The sequence below is a fragment of the Bombina bombina genome, chromosome 5, assembly GCF_027579735.1.
Source record: "Bombina bombina isolate aBomBom1 chromosome 5, aBomBom1.pri, whole genome shotgun sequence".
In the NCBI taxonomy this organism is placed as follows: domain Eukaryota; kingdom Metazoa; phylum Chordata; class Amphibia; order Anura; family Bombinatoridae; genus Bombina; species Bombina bombina.
Genome location: NC_069503.1, coordinates 1027441876 through 1027461031, shown reverse-complemented (window position 1 = coordinate 1027461031; position 19156 = coordinate 1027441876).

The window sequence follows — 19156 nt, the reverse complement described above, 5'->3', positions numbered from 1 at the left end:
GCATCTCAATACTCCTAGCAAGAAACTTTCACCATTATTCATTGGTCCTTTTCAGATAATCAAAATCATAAATGAGAATGCCGTTCGTTTGCACTTACCCAGCACTCTGAAAATACACCCTACCTTTCATGTTTCCCTACTGAAACCCTACCGATCTGTACGAGATGCCACTTCACGCCAATGTATACCACCTGTTTCCATCGATCCCAATATTGAATATGAGGTTAAATCCATACTCGACTCTAGACTGTTTCGGGGTAACTTACAATATCTGATAAGTTGGAAAGGCTACACCTCAGAACATGACTCTTGGGAGCCCGCTGTTAATATTTCTGCCCCCAGACTCATCTCGCGCTTCCATCAGCAGAATCCGGATCGTCCACATCCTTGATCCACAGAGTGGCTCATTTGGGGGAGCATCCTGTCACGATTACATATTGTCTAACAAAAACCCTGTTACTTTCACTGAGACTATGCCTTTAATTGTCTGATCAATTCACCTGCTACGCTATTTAAGCCTCCACCCCCCTCTCCACTTTGCTTGTTATTGTTTTCCACTAACCATAGTGTGATTCAATCGGAGCTCTTGTATTTTATTACCTCTTGGGAATTCAACTAAATACCAACCTTTCCGGATTCACCAACTCCTCCTGCTGTAACAGACCTACCTTTCCTGATATCGGATTGACTCTCTGCTCAGCCGTTGCTGTCAGCTTGCTCCAAAACAGCTGATTCTTCCGCCTGCATCGTGGAGCTGTGACGTCACACGCCAACCTGTCGGCTCCAGCACTGCAAACGCTTCTCCGCTACAAGCTGTGAGATTTCTCTACAGATTTCCAAAACTTCTGTTTACCCTCCAGGTACTATTAGTAACCGCTTGCCTTATTTCAAGCTGCTATCTCTGCTACAATATCTCCTACCCTAATTTACTCATATACTTATGATATTTTATGTGTCAGCTCTACCTTGACATAGTAGCTATTTTTTGTGTTAACACTGTTTATTTTTTCTCTGGTTATAGACACGGTTTTTCTGTTGTTCCTCCAGTATTCATTTACTTGAGACAACTATAGAAATATCTAATGCTATTTTTCCTTATAAGAAATTGCTAAGTTTATACTTGGATTCTGACATTACTTCTTTTAGTAATTTATGTTATTATCCAGTTTAAACCTTGCTACAATTCCTATACTCTCAGCAGTTGTGATTCATTTAAATTATTGTATACTACAACATAATATCTTTGACATTACAGCGCCACTGCCATGCTATTGCTTCCCCTCCTGTACCTGCAGCTCTCTGTAAAGTTATTCTCTTATGCTAACCCATTAAGGGCCAGTTAACAAGTGGAGCGCTAAATATTGCTTTCATGAAAGTGATATTTGCTTTCCACTGTGTAATACCAGCCCACGATAGGGTTGCCAAGTGTTTGGTATTAGACTGGACTGTCCGTTATTTCAAGTTACTGCCCGGTAATTTTATTTTTAAAAAAACAGACATAGGGGTCTTTTTATCAAAGGTCTTACGGACCTGATCCGACAGTGCGGATCAGGTCCGCAAGGCCTCGCTGAATGCGGAGAGCAATACGCTCAGCAATGCACCAGCAGCTCACCAATGGGCCGCCAGCAGGGGGGTGTCAATCAACCCGATCGTACTCAATCAGGTTGATTTCTGGCGATTCCTGTCCACCTGCTCAGAGCAGGTGGACAGGGTTATGGAGCAGCGGTCTTTAGAAACTGCTGTTTCTGGCGAGTCTTCAGACTGAAGACTCGCCAGAAACACGGGCTCACAAGCTCCGTTCGGAGCTTGATAAATGGGACCCATAGCCTTAGTTTGCTTTTGATTTTTACTATGAATGTCCGTGGCCGGAGTCCAAACCGCATCCGGGCCAACCTACCTACCAGCAGTAACAGTTAGTTACCCATTAGCCCAGCCCTGACAGCCCGTGTCCACCAGAATTCCTTCTAGCCCTACGCTACTAGTCTACAGAGGATCCTGGTGTTTGTGCGGCGCCCCTCTGCCTGCGCCGTGCGTGCTGCCTGTGAAACTGTCGGACGTCACGTGATCACGCTTGTGATGTCACGATAGCAAGAAGATCCGTGGGCTGCACTGCCTACAGTGTCTATGCTGCTGAGCCTGTGTGACCGTGAATTCACTCAGTCAGAGCCGGTGTTCAACGTAAAAAGGTAGGAAAATATTTACAGAACACCGGCAGCATGATAGGACCTACTGTTTGGGGATTTTTAAATACTGCCAGTTAACATGTTTCTTTATTATGTTAACTATATATATATATTATATTATTGTAACTCTATATATATATATACTGTATATGTATATATATATATATATATATATATATATATATATATATATGTGCTCAAAAAACAAAGTATTGCAGTATGCAGTGATACCTTTTTTATTGGACTAACATAATATTTAAAAGACAAGCTTTCGAGAGTTTTCCTCTCTTCCTCAGGTCTGAAGCAATACTAATCATTCTGATATAGATACACATCACATACAACAAATGGAAGGGAGGGAGGGGGGTGAGAGATTGTCATAAAAGCAGAGAATGTGTCTGAAGGAGAAAATAGCTGAGAATAGCCAGAAAGAGTAAATAAACAGAGGAGAGTAAATAGGCCAGATGAGAGGAAAAACAAAAGGAAAAAGAAACCAATATAGGACAATAAGATGAGAGATTATAGAAAGTTATGGTAGTGTGTGAGAAAGCCAGAGTCTACAATAAGTCCTTCATTTCTGGCATTGAAATGTGTGATCATTTTCATCTCAAACGTCTTTCGTTCATGAGAGTCTTTGAAATTCCCTTTAAGAATTTTAATCCTGAGGTTAAGGATGAAGTCTGGGTGAAGTGATGACCAACAGGGGTACAATATTCATTTTCCTTGTGGTTTTTGATCGAGTGTCTGTGTAGATTCATTCTGAGATGCAGCTTTAGGCCAGTTTCTCCAATGTAGCAACCTCTGTCACACGCTGTACACTGTATCATGTACCCCACATTAGCAGATGAGCACGAATAGGATCCTTTAATATTGTATGACGCGTTGTTGTGTCTGGCTGTGTTGTTGTCACATATATGTTGACACAGTTTGCAGAGTGATATGTTGCATCTTGTAGTGCCATTCTGTGTAAGCTTCTGTTCTGTGGTTAATTTGCAGCGGACCAATCTCTGTCTTAGATTAGGCGGTTGTTTGAATGCTAGTATGGGGGTTTCAGGAAATATTTTTTTGAGTGTGGGGTCCTCTGAAATTAGTGGTTGTAGCTCTTTAATAATTTTGCGCACTCCTTCCAGAGTAGGAGTGCGCAAAATTATTAAATTCGTGCTCATCTGCTAATGTGGTGTACATGATACAGTGCACAGCGTGTGACAGAGGTTGCTACATACACCCTCTGGAAGGGGTGTTGCATCTGGCGTTGGTTATATGCACATAAATCTACATATATTGATTATAAGCTGGCTATGCTTTTTAATTTTATTTGCTTGTTTTTCTACATATAATACATGTGACATCATTGTATTTATGGTAATATATTTATTACAGCTCAGACACATCCTTTTGGAAGTTTTTGTCTGCAGAGTCTATAAATTATATATAAATCTTGAATCAAGGCTGAAATCCCTGCCTTTTTATGAGAATATATATATTCTCTATTTTCTCTCTTGCCTCTAATCCTTAAATATATATATATATATATATATATATATATACACTGTGTGTGTGTATATATATATATATATATATATATATACATACCGTGTGTATATATATATATATATATATATATAAATATATATATATACATATACATACACCCAGTGTATATATATATATATATATATATATATGCACACCCACTTTTTTTTTTTACACCCCCCACCACCGCTTATCTGTCCTGTATTTTTGTCGCAGACATCTGGCAACCCTAGCCCACACTAATGTGCACTGGTATGCTAAGTTAACAGCAATGTGAATGCTAGCTCACATTCGCATTGCTGACAAGCATTGCATCATGAGAACGTGCTTTGATAGGTTCCATTGGAAGCTTCATTCTGTTGCCGTCAGAGATGGCATCAGAATCTCGCACAGCGAGTCTCTGGTTAATTTTCGGAGTACTAATTTCTACCGCCAGCTTGTGGTAGCTATAACCAGCCACTCGTAATGGGTGGTCAATTATTGTGTGCCCGAAAATGGCAAATTTACCAGTTTGCGGGTGTGTGATAATTTAGTGCTCCACTTGTAAACTAGCCCTAAAGAAGTTAGTTGGTAAAGCTCTGCATCTTTATACTGGGTGCCGCCATCTTGGGCCGCGACCACATATACGGCGCAGGTTTGAAAAAATGCGACACGTAATTACGCTATTCAAAATTCATATATAAACCCATGCTCAGCCGCCATTTTCTTCAGTGTGTTTGGATTGTTCTTTGAGCTACAGCACACTACAGTGGAGTGGAGGATTAGTCAGAGAGAGAGGCGGAAACAGAGGAGTTAGTTAGGTCGCATTGTTGTTTGATTAAGCTTGTACACTTACACATATTTTTACATATTGCATACATTTTGCATACATACATATACAAATACACCACACTTTTTTTTCTAACACCTCACACATTTTATTTCAATTTTACAGTGTGATAGGCTGAGTGTTTGGTTGTGATTGTGTGTGATTGAACTGGGAGTGAGTGTGAGTGTGTGAGTGTGTGTACTGTGAGGATGGCAGGGAGAGGTAGGGCGGAGGGGAGGAGGGGACATAGAATATAACACCTGGCAGGAGATGATACGCAGGTCCCTGAGTATCACAGCAGTCCGTGGACTTCCAGGGGCTCGTGACTCAGGGGCTGCAACCACAGCACATCATGCTGGGAGTAACATCCCACACACCAGTATTATATGTATTTGAGATATAACATCCTTTAATATCACACATTCATGTACACAATGAGGAGCATGGTATTTGGCCTACTAACAAAAACATCTACAATTATATTTGACATTAATGCTACTTAACACAATGCAATTCATGATATGAGGTAGAATAGTGCAATACTAACATGTCTCAGAGTAACACAGGCCACAAGCCACATATTGAGTTTTCAGTAAATGGACACTATAGCCATCACAATACTTTTAGCTCAAGAATGCAGGTTCTGTGCCTACATCAGGCTAAAGTAAATTGTGTGACCATAGTGTCACTTAAAGAACACATTTTTTCCATCATTGACATGTACACATAACTATTGTATGAAACACATACCTGTATACTGTGCATATTAAAATCCCTCATATCACAAATCACAATGTGCACATGCATGTTATAGAGTTTGACATGAGAATCAGTATAGGCCCTAGCATGTATCAATGTACATTGTATGCCCACATGGACATATATATGACTATACTAATCCCTCTCATCTTTTGTCTCCTCCACAGAACCTCCTGTCACGAGGATACAAACATGCATGCCGCCACCACCACCACCACCACCACCAGTCACAGGCATGCAGCCACCACCACCAGTCACAGGCATGCAGCCACCACCACCAGTCACAGGCATGCAGCCACCACCACCAGTCTTCAGGCAAACACATGAACAGTATGCTCCCAGGCATGAGCATGGTTGGATGGCTTCAGTTGAGGTCCCGGGAGTGATGCCACCACCATTACCATATAACCCCTGGCAAGATTCCTGGCCAGAGGAATATTCTTCTTTTGGCTTTGAGGGGGAGCCAAGACAGCCACAAAGGTTCCATGTATTTACCCCCCCCCCCCCCAACACAATCTCAGGGCAGTCATGGCTTTTACGCACAGACTATGTCACAAGAAGTGGCAACTGGACAGGCTGAGTGGTCACACACTGGTCATCAATGGGACTATCAATCCACCCTGAGAGCTCCACCATCCTCATCACTTGGGGGAGCTCCACCATCCTCATCACTTGGGAGAGCTCCACCATCCTCATCACTTGGGAGAGCTCCACCCTCTGCAGATGAAAATATAGCTGAAAGTACTCAAGCACCAGCAGATTCAGCTGAACCTGTCCCAACAGAACCAGCAGATGCAGTTGAACCTGTCCCAACAGAACCAGCAGATGCAGCTGAACCTGTCCCAACAGAACCAGCAGATGCAGCTGAACCTGCACCTCAGGCAACTAGAAGCCCTGCTGCTCAAGAACCTGTGGATGCATTGTATTCTCCCCTGGGTGAGGAATACATTGCACTCCAGAGGAGGCTCATAACAAGCTCTGAGAGCAGACAAAGAGGCCAAGAGAGGTTCTTCAGGAGCCAAGAGAGGAGACAACAACGTAGCATAGAGCTACAGAGGGACATGGCAGCATCGTTAAGTGCAAGTGTTCATAACCAATCACAGATGATGCGAATTCTGTCTGATATCCAGATGGACAATAGATGGCGAGAACAAAATCAACTCTTGGGTGTGTTGGTTGAGCACTTTACACACCAGCAGGACATTGCCTCCAGCCTATCATCTGTGGCCAGCACACCAGCAGAAACATCAGAATCTTCTCAAACCAGGAGAACAAAGCAATCCACTACAGTCACCTCAGCTCCCTCATCAAAGAAGCCAAAAAAGAGATAAATATTCTTATAGTTCACCATAAATCTTGTCCTCTGTTATTTACCATATAATTGTGTGGCAATGGCAAAAAAAGGTAATATTATCCTGTTTATGTTATATTCTTGTACTATAACTCACATCCACAATAGTTGTTTATGAAGGGTACATATAGTAATATTCACTTCTAAGATGTAAATCAATGTATCTCACATCCAATATAAATTGACACATTGGTATATATAGTAGTGATGTTACTGATAGGGTGGGCATTATCAGGTGTTTTAAGTCTGCAGGTGAGAGGTTGTGGTGTCTGTGATTGGTTTGACACAATTGCAAAGAGGCAGCCTTCAAGAAGGTCTTACAAATTATCATATGAGCCATCCTAGGTTTTGCTTTCAACTAAGAATACCAAGAGAACAAAGCAAGTGTTATAATTAAATCTGAAAGTAGTTTGAAATAACATGCCCTATTTAAAATTAGAATAAATTACACTCCAGCGGGTTCTAAAGAGATGAAGGTAATACAATTTAAAGTAAATAAGCAAGTATATGTCCACAATGTGATAAAGTACCTACAAGCTCAATCCATTTGATTATGTTGTGGCTTGAAACTATTTCAAATACACAAATAAACCTTAAAAAACCAATATCATAGTATACTGTTACTTTAACCTTGAGATGCTGCTTAAATGTATGTGCTTGTTAAGGCTTCCAGGGAGTTACGTTGCTTTTTTAGTCAGTGCAAGGGTTGCTGCGCCTGCAATATGTGGCGAGATGAGAATGGAGTAGATTTTCTGAATTCTGCGTGCGTAAGTCCTTACGCTGTATATTGGATACCAAATTGCGCGCCTGTTCTTTGTTAGTCTATTGCTAAAAAAAATACGGCCGAAGGGTGAAATATACGCGCATAACTTGTATGCTACGCCGTATATGTAATACCAAAATCGCGTAAAATCTGGCGTCGCCGGCTTTTGCAGGCGACGCTCTATATGTAATGGAGGCCTTGGTATGCATCGTGGCGATTTCACAGATCAGTGATGTTGCTGACTTTTTTTTTTTTTTTAATTATTTTTTTATTGAGGTAAATGCATAGACATTGCTACAATCATAAGAGAGTACGCTTCAAGCAAAAATTACATATTTTCCAGAGTTATACATTTTCAATATATATCAGACATGAAATCAGAGTATCAAAGTATCAACATTCCAGTATAAACTCCTTGGAATCTCAAACACAATATACAGTATTCAATACCAGGATTGAATAAACCTAACAAGTGAGATATGCTATAATATACCAAGTTGAAGCAGAACCCTCTAAAAAACAATGTGGGGCTGGAGCCCTTGAAATATAAGTAGCAATGCCTATCATACACACAGGAGAACATATAAAATATTACCTCGGTTTTTTCTATTTCAACCATTTTAATCTGACGTGCATCCTCCACATAGTACGAAGTCACTTATGGACTTCCATTCACTTTAATAGTATTCAGTCGGAGGAAGACTCAATAGGCCCTTACATGACCTTCAATGAAATAGATCGCAAACATATACACTCCACAGGTAGGTAGCGCCAGAGAGAGAGTAATGAGTATGAGCTTCAGGGGGAGGCGCCTTTTAACAGGCTGGAAAAGCTCTATAGGAAATCTTGTGCTCGCCCCCTGTGGAACATTTACAGGTCTATGATAAAAAAAACTACATAAGTGGGCCATTTATAAACATAATAACAAGGATGGGCAGAGACTTCCCAGATCTGCCCGAGATTGTGGAGGGTGACAAGTCACCTCCATCCCCTACAAGTAAAATTAGTAGGGGGGGCGGAAACTAATATAGTATGTGGCCTGCTCCGTCTATATAGAGATTCTCTGTGTATACTGTAAGAAATATAAAACTTTATACATAAAATCATATGCAAGGAATATACATAAATAACCAGGTATAAGTCAACCATAGGGTGCAAAAAGTCTGAATTTCAGAGTTAGATACATACACAAGTAGAGGGAAATACACTCACACCTCCCCACAGGCCCCACTAACCTCACTATTAATAATAGACATAAGCATACAGGGACTCGAGCATTACTCACATTTAATGTCTAATATAACTTTATACTTCTTGAAACACCTACACCCTGGTTAGAGCAAACATAGGAGGCAGTGCCCAAATTTTAGTAGTCACTTGCTCTAGAGAAGTTGATCATGTAATTCTCCTCATTAACCCAGAAGGCAAACATTAAATTACAAGCTACTTATAGATACAGCACATGCCATCTGCAATATATTATCAAAAGGGTTAGGCTAGGCAGCCTCTGCGACTCCATCATCCCGGCCGCAGATGACAGAGAGGCAATTGTATATACAAGATATTGTAAGAAAATAGCTGCTGCTTAATACCTTAGCCCTATGAAATACATAAGTTAGACCCAGTGTTAAACAAATAGTAGAGAATATGTATTTAACAGGGTAGACCCAATAGTTTATGAAAGGCTGATCCTGAAAATATATCTGTCTAAAACTAACCCTGATGCTGCAAAACAATTGGTCAGATAAATGGCAAGTGTCAAAAAAAAAAAAAAAAAAAAAAAAAGGTGAGTATACACAGTGCACTTCTTAAGGGAAAAGCAGGCCACTTTCATAAGTCACAAAACAGATATATCAAGCTTGGAGGCCGTCATTAAGTTAAAACATTTTGTGCTCTCAATGGTAAGTCACATCAATGGGGGAATGTTTACCCTATGCCAGATCTATAGGTGCAGTTCCAATGTAGATTGAGGACAAGCAGTGCTTGTTCACAATAGTCCCCATCCTGTGTTTCATACAGCTTTGCAATGTCAATATGCTGACCACACACATCTTTCCATGCTTTAGTGGAGATCCCATTCCCCTGCCATGCAACTGGATTGCAGAGGTCCACTATGGTCTGCAGCTCCCACCTTATTACACCTTCTCCTTCTGACTTGGGTTTACATATGGGTTGCGAGGATAACATAATGCCTAATGACACTGTCTGCCGGCCTGGGGTATCTCTCACCCCTGTAGTTACTTCCTCCTCCCCAGGGCCAGGCAATGGGCTGCAAGTCCGGGCACTTCTCTGTTGTGCAGCAATAATTTTATCAGCTCTCTCGCAGAACTTCCTTTCGAAGTCGGCCATAAGTCTCACAAATAATGCGCTGAACTCCTCCATGGTCTGAGCCCTGTATTAGCGTGTGATTCACTACGCACTTACTTGCTGAACCAAAATGGCGACTCGTGCTAGGTGTCGTCCAGGCCGTCAATCAGCTATCCTCTATCTCCTTCCCCCTCCAGGCTGTTTGTCACTCCAACTCACGCCCCATGTCAGGGAAGTCAAGTACGGGAGGTCTATCGATATGGTAAGTGTCGTTGCTGACAGTGTCACCAGAAGGTGTTAGGAGAGGTTCTACTCACGGGGCTATTACCCAAGCGACTGGTCAGATGCCCATTTCTTCGCCGCCCATGCTCTGGGTGACCCTCCGTTGCTCAATATCTGCCCTCCGGCACAAACGGCTCAGCTGTAACAATGATAGCAGGAGGAAAGGCCACCTCTGCTGTGTCAGTCCTGACTTTTAGGCCCGGTACTGCAATGTGACCGAAGTCAACAAACACTTATAATTCTCTTGTTTGCAGCAATTAATAACCCAACTGCTCTCCGGATTGTAGGCAAGGCGAGATTCTATCCTTTGAAGGCAAAATTATGACTTTTTAGCTATTTTATATACATATATGGCAGGAGCTATGTATGAACACGTCTTCTCTAACAGCTAGCTAGCTCCGCCGTTGCTGACTTTTTAACAGCTGCACTTTTCAATTTGGATTAATTAGCTTGCACAATATAAAAAGCCCTCAGGAATACTATAAAGAAACGCAGCCACTGGTAGTAGCAGTACTAGTAGTAATAGTATTTGTACCCAGCAGTTTAATGTCCTCTTTAATAGTGTCAGAAGTCCTACATTACAAAGGAGGCTGCATTTCCTGTTAAGGTTTCAGCAACAAAGTAAAAGGTAAACTGTATTATTTATTAAATAGAGTTTAAAATAGAAAAAAAATGTAATGAACCTTCAAATGTCAGAAAGTAATATCTATCAAATCAATGAAAGATTTAGATAGAATAGTATCAATATTAATAAGACTGAATCACGGTCAGCTAGAGGTATGTAAAGCAGAATTAATCAGACTAATTATCTTGAGAATTGTAACAAACTAGTCACTCAGCACCCATCATGTAAAGGGGGTATATAACCATTCCAAACGAAGAAAAAGTGAGGCAGTGGGACAGGTATAAAGTTTAAAACATCATAATTTATTAAAGTAAAGGGGTAAAAGATACTAACAAGTATCACATCGCAAGTATAGAAAGCCGGTGTAGCAGAGGTCTTATGCGTTTCAGCTTATGCCTTCCTCATACACCGTGCTACACTGGCCCCCAGTGAGATTAAAACTAAAAAAACAGCAGGGTAGCAGTTGGCTACAGTGTAAGGGGCACTATAGATGTGGAACTGGCAGCTGTAAGGCATGCACATATATACAGGTGGGAAAACAGTTTCAGTCATCAGTAACACAGAGGGTTTTCTCTCATAATACATGTACAAATTGTCGTTTCACATATGTAGTCTACTTGGTTACAGGTACCCAATGCAATGTACAATATGTGGGGCTGACCACTAGGGAGACTAGAAAATGAATCAAAGAGCATCTTAGGGATGTAAAATCTGACTCCCCGGATTCTCAGGTGGCCTTACATTTCAAAAGACTGCATGATGGTAGTACAGAGTATCTAAAGTGGCAGGTAATTGAACAATTTAAGACCCCATGGAGAAGAGGAGATAGGGATAAGCTACTGCAAACTAGAGAGGCTTTCTGGAAATTTAAGTTAAAATCCAGGGTACCAGAAGGCCTTAATATCCAGACAGACCTCATTAATCGACTTCTTGTCCTCTTTTGTATATGCATATTTTTCTATATATTTTTCAAGAATTGTTTACTTTTCTCTTTTTAGCATAATATTGACAGTAAATAATGGTCACATTTGGGACAACATGAGCATTCTTGTTCATGTACTTATTTTTCAGTCTTTATCTATTTACAGTCCGTGGTAAATTTATTTTTAATATATGGCTAAGTTTTGATAATAAAAATAAGAGGTCTCTTTAATAAGGTATTATATAAGCTCTCACAAGCCGTTCTGTTAAACGGACACTAATATAAAGACCTAAATAAGTTACTATCTATACACTATGTATGCTATGGATTCTAAGTAATGTATACTATTCTGTGTTATTAGTCAACATCTAAACTGTACTATTTGATAAGGAATTATGATCTATGCTTTGATTGATAAATTATATTTGATGGTCTCAGTACTTTCAGTATAACTTATTATGGTTCAGTAGAAGGACTTTGTCTCTTTAAGTGAGTATGGTCATTATACCCTCTGACGTTGATGCTAGGCACAGGTGCTGTTTCACATGTAATTATGAGCCTATTTAAACTACCATTTGTGACCGGTGTAGCACGGTCTATGAGGAAGGCGTAAGCTGAAACGCGTAAGACCTCTGCTACACCGGCTTTCTATACTTGCGATGTGATACTTGTTAGTATCTTTTACCCCTTTACTTTAATAAATTGTGATGTTTTAAACTTTATACCTGTCCCACTGCCTCACTTTTTCTTCATTTGCATTGGTTCATTTACTTGAAATACAGGTATTCCACTGGCGGTTAGCAGGGGACAGGAATGAGTTGGAGGAGGAGCTGATGAGCTGTGTGCGCCGAGACTTTCTTGTGCAAGGCGTTTTGTTTCAAAGATATAATAGCAGCTGCTTTCTCTGGGAGACAAGGGACACAGAATGAGCTGTCACATAAGGAGAGGATCATTACAGTGTGAGTCCATGGGGCCTATTTAACAAGGTGAGGACGGACATGATCCAATATTGCGGATAATGTCCACCGCACATCGATAAATGCAGACAGTGTTCTTGTGAACTGCTGGTGCAATGCCGCCCCCTGCAGATTCATGGCCAGTCGGCCACTAGCAGGGGGTGTCAATCAATCCGATCGTATTGGATTGGGTTGATTTCTTGCGAGTTCTGTCATTCTCCTCAGAGCAGGAGGACAGGTTATGGAGCAGCGGTCTTTAGAAACAGCAGTCTTTAGAAACACGGGGCTTCAAGCTCCATACAGAGCTTGATAAATATGCCCACATCTCTCTATTTTTACTGTTTAATTCATGTGTTACATCATGTCTACATAAGGGAACCTAATTGCAGTGATATGCTACGGTAATGCTAAGTACTAGCAACAGATCACTCTGCAAATACAGCTTTGCACTGAGCGCTGCAAGGGGATATTTTTGCTGTTCCTTAGGTATATAAACAGCTAGTATCCAGGTTAGGATACTAGCTGTAACTACTGATTAAATCATGTAAAATAACATAACTAACCAATCAAAACAGAATTGTCAACTATCCTAGAATTGGTATGACTAAGGGCACTAATGTTGACAAAACTAGCAGTCTATAGGTCTTATCTAGCTTGCTCAGAGATATGAAGCAGACTTGCCAACACAATATAATGCATGATATGCATTTTGATTCTTAGATGTCTTTTTTTAGATAGGTCTGGGGAGTTTTTGATTATCAAATCCTATGTGTCATCATGTTTAATTGTGGAGTGGTGGCTGCTGATTTTGTCGTTGCTTCCTTTTTTTTTCTGCTAGTGCCAGTGCGGTAACTCATTGTGTCACCCCCGAGCATGACAACTGGGTACATACACACACACACACACACACACACATACATATACACACACACATACAGACATACACACACACACATACAGACATACACACACAGACATACATACACATACAGACATACACACAGTCACACATACATGCACACACATACATAAACACATACATACACATACATACACACACATACATACAGACATACACACTCACACACAGGCATACACATGCACACACACATGCACACACACACATACACACACATACACATACAGACAAACACACATACACACACAGACATACACACACACATACATACACACGCACACACACACACATACAGACATACACACACATAGAAATACACACACACACACACATACAGGCATACAGACATACACACACATACACATTTTATGTTGTTAAGTATATTAAAGAGAATTACTGAAGTGCCTGCTCTGCTGAGAGGTGTAACTCTAAACTGGCTGCTTCACATAGACAAAACTAACCACGATCAGCCCCTCTTTCATAACCTCTTGCCCTACAACCTTCACAGCGATAGCATGCAGAGTACAATTTAACTCCATAGCTACCAAAAAGAGCTGGGATGCACTGCTTGGGAATAAACTAGTCCTTTCTGTTAGCCAATGAGTTAAATTGTTCTCTGCATGCCTCAGTGTTGTTTACGTTTCTGGGGGAAGCTTCAGTGACAGCACTGATATTGCCTTTGAAGTAGCAGACAGATCCTATGAAAGAAATGTGATGAACCTGAGAGGTGCATTCTGCCGTAATCTCACTCACCCTCTTAGATCTCCACATGCCACTTGCAGTTGCCGCCACAGAGGAGTGCTCTCTATAGTCCAGCCCCAGCACGTCACATACATGCACTGAGCTGCCTCTCCCAGGATGAGTGAGGGTGATGTGCTGGTGTTCTATCTTTTTTTGCTACCCGTTAGATTTTGCACAGTATCACCAGTGGCAAAATCTAATGGGCTAGAAAGAAAGAATAGAACTCATGCTTTGCACTGGTGTGCTTTTATTGATGGTTTCCCAGCTGCTGCCGTCTGTTGCACTGTCTGTGATCTCCTGAGTGCGGCCCCGCTCACCCCGCTCAAAGGGCGGACCTGGTTCAGACTATACTCTATTCTCCTCCTCCCTTTACCTCCCTGTGTTAGTCACTGCCCCACTCGCTCACCCTCCTCTAATGCTAGTCTTAGCTTACTTCACGGTGGTGTTACTTGGGGGTTGGTGTCACTTCCCCCCCAAGGTGTCACCCGGTGCAGTCCGCACCCACTGCACCCCCCTAGTGACGCCACTGGCTAGTGCCTCACCTGGCAACAACAGAACAGGCCCTTAATTAAAAATCAGATATGACTGTCTCATTGTAAGAATCTATAAATAATATCACTGTCTAGAGCAGTGATGGCTAACCTCGGCACCCCAGATATTTTGAAACTACATTTCCTATGATGTTTAGGCACTCGGCAGTCTAGTTGAGCATCATGGGAAATGTAGTTCCAAAACATCACGGGTGCCAGGTTAGCCATCACTGGTCTAAAGCACTAGATTTCAAACCTATCCTCAGGCCTCCCCAACAGTCCAGGTTTTCTGGATTACCTTGGATGAAATCAGATAAAATAACCATGGTTACTAATCAGCTGATTGTTTCACCTGTGTTCTAGTTCAGATATCCTCAAAATGTCGCCTGTTAGGGAAGTCTGAGAACAGGTTTGAAAACCAGTGGTCTAGAGCTCAGATAATTTGGAGATACAATAATACAATATACAACATGCTTTATGCAAACAACTAACCTTTTAGTGTAATCACAAACTAAATGTTACTTTCATTGGTTTAAGGACATGTGAGTTAATTAGTATGGATTTTATTCTTTTTAGATAAATAGCTGTTGGGTACCATATTCTATATATAAACATGGCATTATACCCCCACATATGTACATTGCAATATTTAATAGTGTCAGAAATGCCTTACCTTAATGCATCATGTTTATTTAACTAAAGGAAAAAAATGTATTTAAAGCATTGTTGCTAATTGGCTGAACTGTAAATTGTAACATAGAATCACAGGTTTTTAGGTTTTTTTCAAAGCGTAAGGTTGTGAATCTGACCTTGCCATCTGCTATGAATGCGTTGCTATGGAATCGTGGTGTTTAAAGACATGGCTTAAAAAAAAGACAGTTTTCAGAAAAAAAACTCTATAACTGAAATATATTCATCTTTGCTTTTACTTAATATTTTTCATTTTATTTAAAAATACTACATTTTAATATATTGACATAAATAAATATTTTAACTCAATCAACATGTATATCAGAGCAACATCATATAAAGAACCATTGAATATAAATATTTTTACTACTCTTGATTTAAAAAGCAATGGAAATCAGACAAACAGAATTTGGGTAGAAAACACAACTTTTTTTCTGGTAATATCCTTTGTTAAAACTTTTCATGATAGCATAGCTCATGAGTGTGCACCTGTCATGTCGTACTCAAGAATCATGGACACTCATAAGCCTACCTAAGTGTACTATGAGGAGGTTAGGGTGTGTGGAACTCCCTGGAACAACAAAAGTCTTCTAAAAGCTTTACTGATTGATAAGCAATAGAACAGTTGATAGTTCCAATTAAAGATCACAGAAACAGCAAGTTCGAACATAGGCCCAATACAGAACACTAAAGTCCAATACAAGGTTCAGAATACTTAAGTAGGTTTCAGTAACAAAGTCCAGTGGATACTGATGTTTGAATTGTGCAGTAGAAGGTGCTCACAGAATACCAGGTAGGTACAGCAGATACAGCTGGTTTGAGGAAAGATGTCACTGGTTTAGCAGACACAGGATACTCAGCATGTACAGGATTCACAGCGGGTACTGTTGGTGAGACTGTCACAGGATACCAAGTAAGTACAGCAAACCTTGTTGAGGAAATAATGGCTTGAGTGAGCTTTTATAGAAACTCACACACCCGAGCCCTCCAGGTGGGGAATCCGGTAATTAGGACATGGTTCCTTTAAATCTCTGCACTCGCCTAGGAGAATTTCAGCATCAGAAGGAGTTGAGTCTGGTGGACGGACGCCAAGACTGAAGCAATCATTCTCCGTATTAGCCGAGACCAGGGAGCCGGACCAGGAGCGGAGCTCCCTGAGGTAACCTCATATATGCTGTCATGGACAGATGCTACATTTCAACAAAGAATACAAAGAGAAGAAATTAAATTTGATATTATAAGTACATTTAAAAAAATATATGCTCTGTCTAAGTCCCTTTAATATTTAAAGCAAGACAGTGAGATAGTGAATATTTTCACAGTGGAGTATTTGGAACATGACACGCAAAGATGGTATATGCAGTCTTCCAATGGTAACAAATGTATATGGTGGGTAATAGAGTAACCAGAAACGTTCAATTCTCACTGTCCCTTTTTTCAGTTCTATACCAAGAAAAAGAAAAGTCTGAGACCCATCTGAGTAAAAAATCCAAGATCTCCCAACCTTCCCAGCAATGTCATAAAAAATATCTGCCTCTTTTCTGTCAGTGTCAGTTTTGAGGGACTGCCCTGGCTCCAACTGTGACACACCAAACTCTTCATGCCCCGCCCATAACATGACAATGGCCCTACCTGTATAAAATCCATGAGAGCAGTGCTGAGTGTCTTGCATAGATTTTCTCATGGTTTTCAAATTTGGAGCCAATGCAATCCATTAGAAACATATTTGAAAACATACAGTGGCTTCAGTTTAGCTTAATCAATTCCTTATTAAAATAATGCTATGTATCAGAAAACTCATTTCAAACAGATGTTGTACAGGATATTTGGATGTTTCTAATTTAGTCTTGAAAACCTGTCTTTGGGACTGTATTCCTTATCCCTAACAACTGATTTGTGTGTTCACTTTATTTAATTTTTCAATCAATTTATTTAATTTTCAAACTTTAGAAATATGAGACAGTTTGCTAAACTGATGCAAACAAGATAAAGGGTCTCTAAAGGGATACTAAACCCAATTTAAAAAACAAATAAAAAACATTAAGATATATTATTCCGGGGGCGTGTCCAAGCAGCAGAAATGGCGGGTCGCACTACCTAAGAGCTCCTGACTTAAAATAAATAATTTGCCACGTATTAACTACTCCAACTGGACACTTCTAATTCTAGAAGTTCCTGAGTCTTGCGCTGATCGTACCCGGACAGCAGATAAATTTCAATTAGGAGATTAGCTGATTCTGAAGCCTCCAGTCGGGGGAATGGCAATTTAGCTGGCGGCCTACTTCTCAAACTTCCAACCCCCCCCCCCCCCAAACTGCAGGGTCATGCAGTTTAAATCTCATTGCGCAATTCACATACCTACTTAACTGGTTATATATTGATTCTACTGACTATGGAGGAATCGTATCTAAAGATACATGCCTCACTTGAAGACATCGGGACAAAGCATCGCATCACGAAGACAAAGCATTGCATCACGAGTTAACTGTTGCAGAGGAATAGAGCTCTCATATCCACAACATACTACCCCAACTGCACTCGAGACCTATCTACAAGGAACAAATCCCTACTAACCCTCTTGCTAACCATAGAGAAACAGAGAAACTTCTACAGCCAATGCTGGCCGAGAGGGAGTCGGCCGATCCTTCTGAGCCTGGTGCGGACGGCTCCTATCAGCAAACGGTGACTATATCTGAGGGTGATAAGTATGAGACACTTGCAAAACTTAGGCTCAGGAGAGGCCCAGCATGGAGGAAGCCGCAGGAAGTGGACATTTGTACGCAGCTACCAGATAATTCGGCACCAAATATTGCCACATCTTACACAGCTCATGCTCAGGCTGGCAGACTTGGAATTGATGCCGTTCCACGCCATATAACAGCTTTTAGTCCCAACTGGTACATAGAGCAAGTATGGAAGTTCTCTCAGTATAAAAGGGGAATAGGCTAAACTGTTCACTGTATACAGGTGCAACACTCACCAGTTGTTGAGAAGTTATGCCATGATTTCATATGATACAAGATAATTCTAGACAACTTGACCTAGCATGAAGACTGGAGTATCTGATTTCTTAGGTCTTTGCTTGTATACTAATTGAACTCTGTCACCAATACATCTCATGTTGCAATCTATCTTTAACCACTGCACTACTTTAAATGAGCTTAGTCAGGAATGCTAAACTATATGCTACACAGGATAGTATAACCCTTTTAATTGAAAATAATAGCATACCTTACACAACGCAGAGTCATACATTTGGTCTCAGACAACAGATCTACTGTAAAAAGGGTCAAGAAATTTATGCTCAAGATATAATTCTCCTTACCTCTGGTACATTCTCTTCCCCTCTCCTCGAGCTACAATACACCATGTTCCAAAGGTGTAACAACCTTCTATTTCCAGCTCATACCTCCCGACTTAATCCTCTTTTATGTTTACCATATTGGTTTGCCGAAAACTTAACACCAGGGTTGTGAATTATTTTACTATTATGTTTATGTAATATCCTACTAATAGTTGCTAATCAATATAAATAGATCATTAACAGAAGGCTAGATATATTATATGTTTTCTCTCTTTGCCCTATATAGCTGATGAGGAAGTTTTGAGGCTGCCCAACAGACAAGCTTAGTGTACATATCTTAATATGGTTGTTTTCATGCAATTATTGAACTACATATTGATCCTACCTGTAGATATCTGGTGACCAATTACTCCAGAGAGAGAGTGACGCTTCTATTTTGTGGTTGGTGATCTGTACTTTTACATAGAATTGTCATGTGTATGC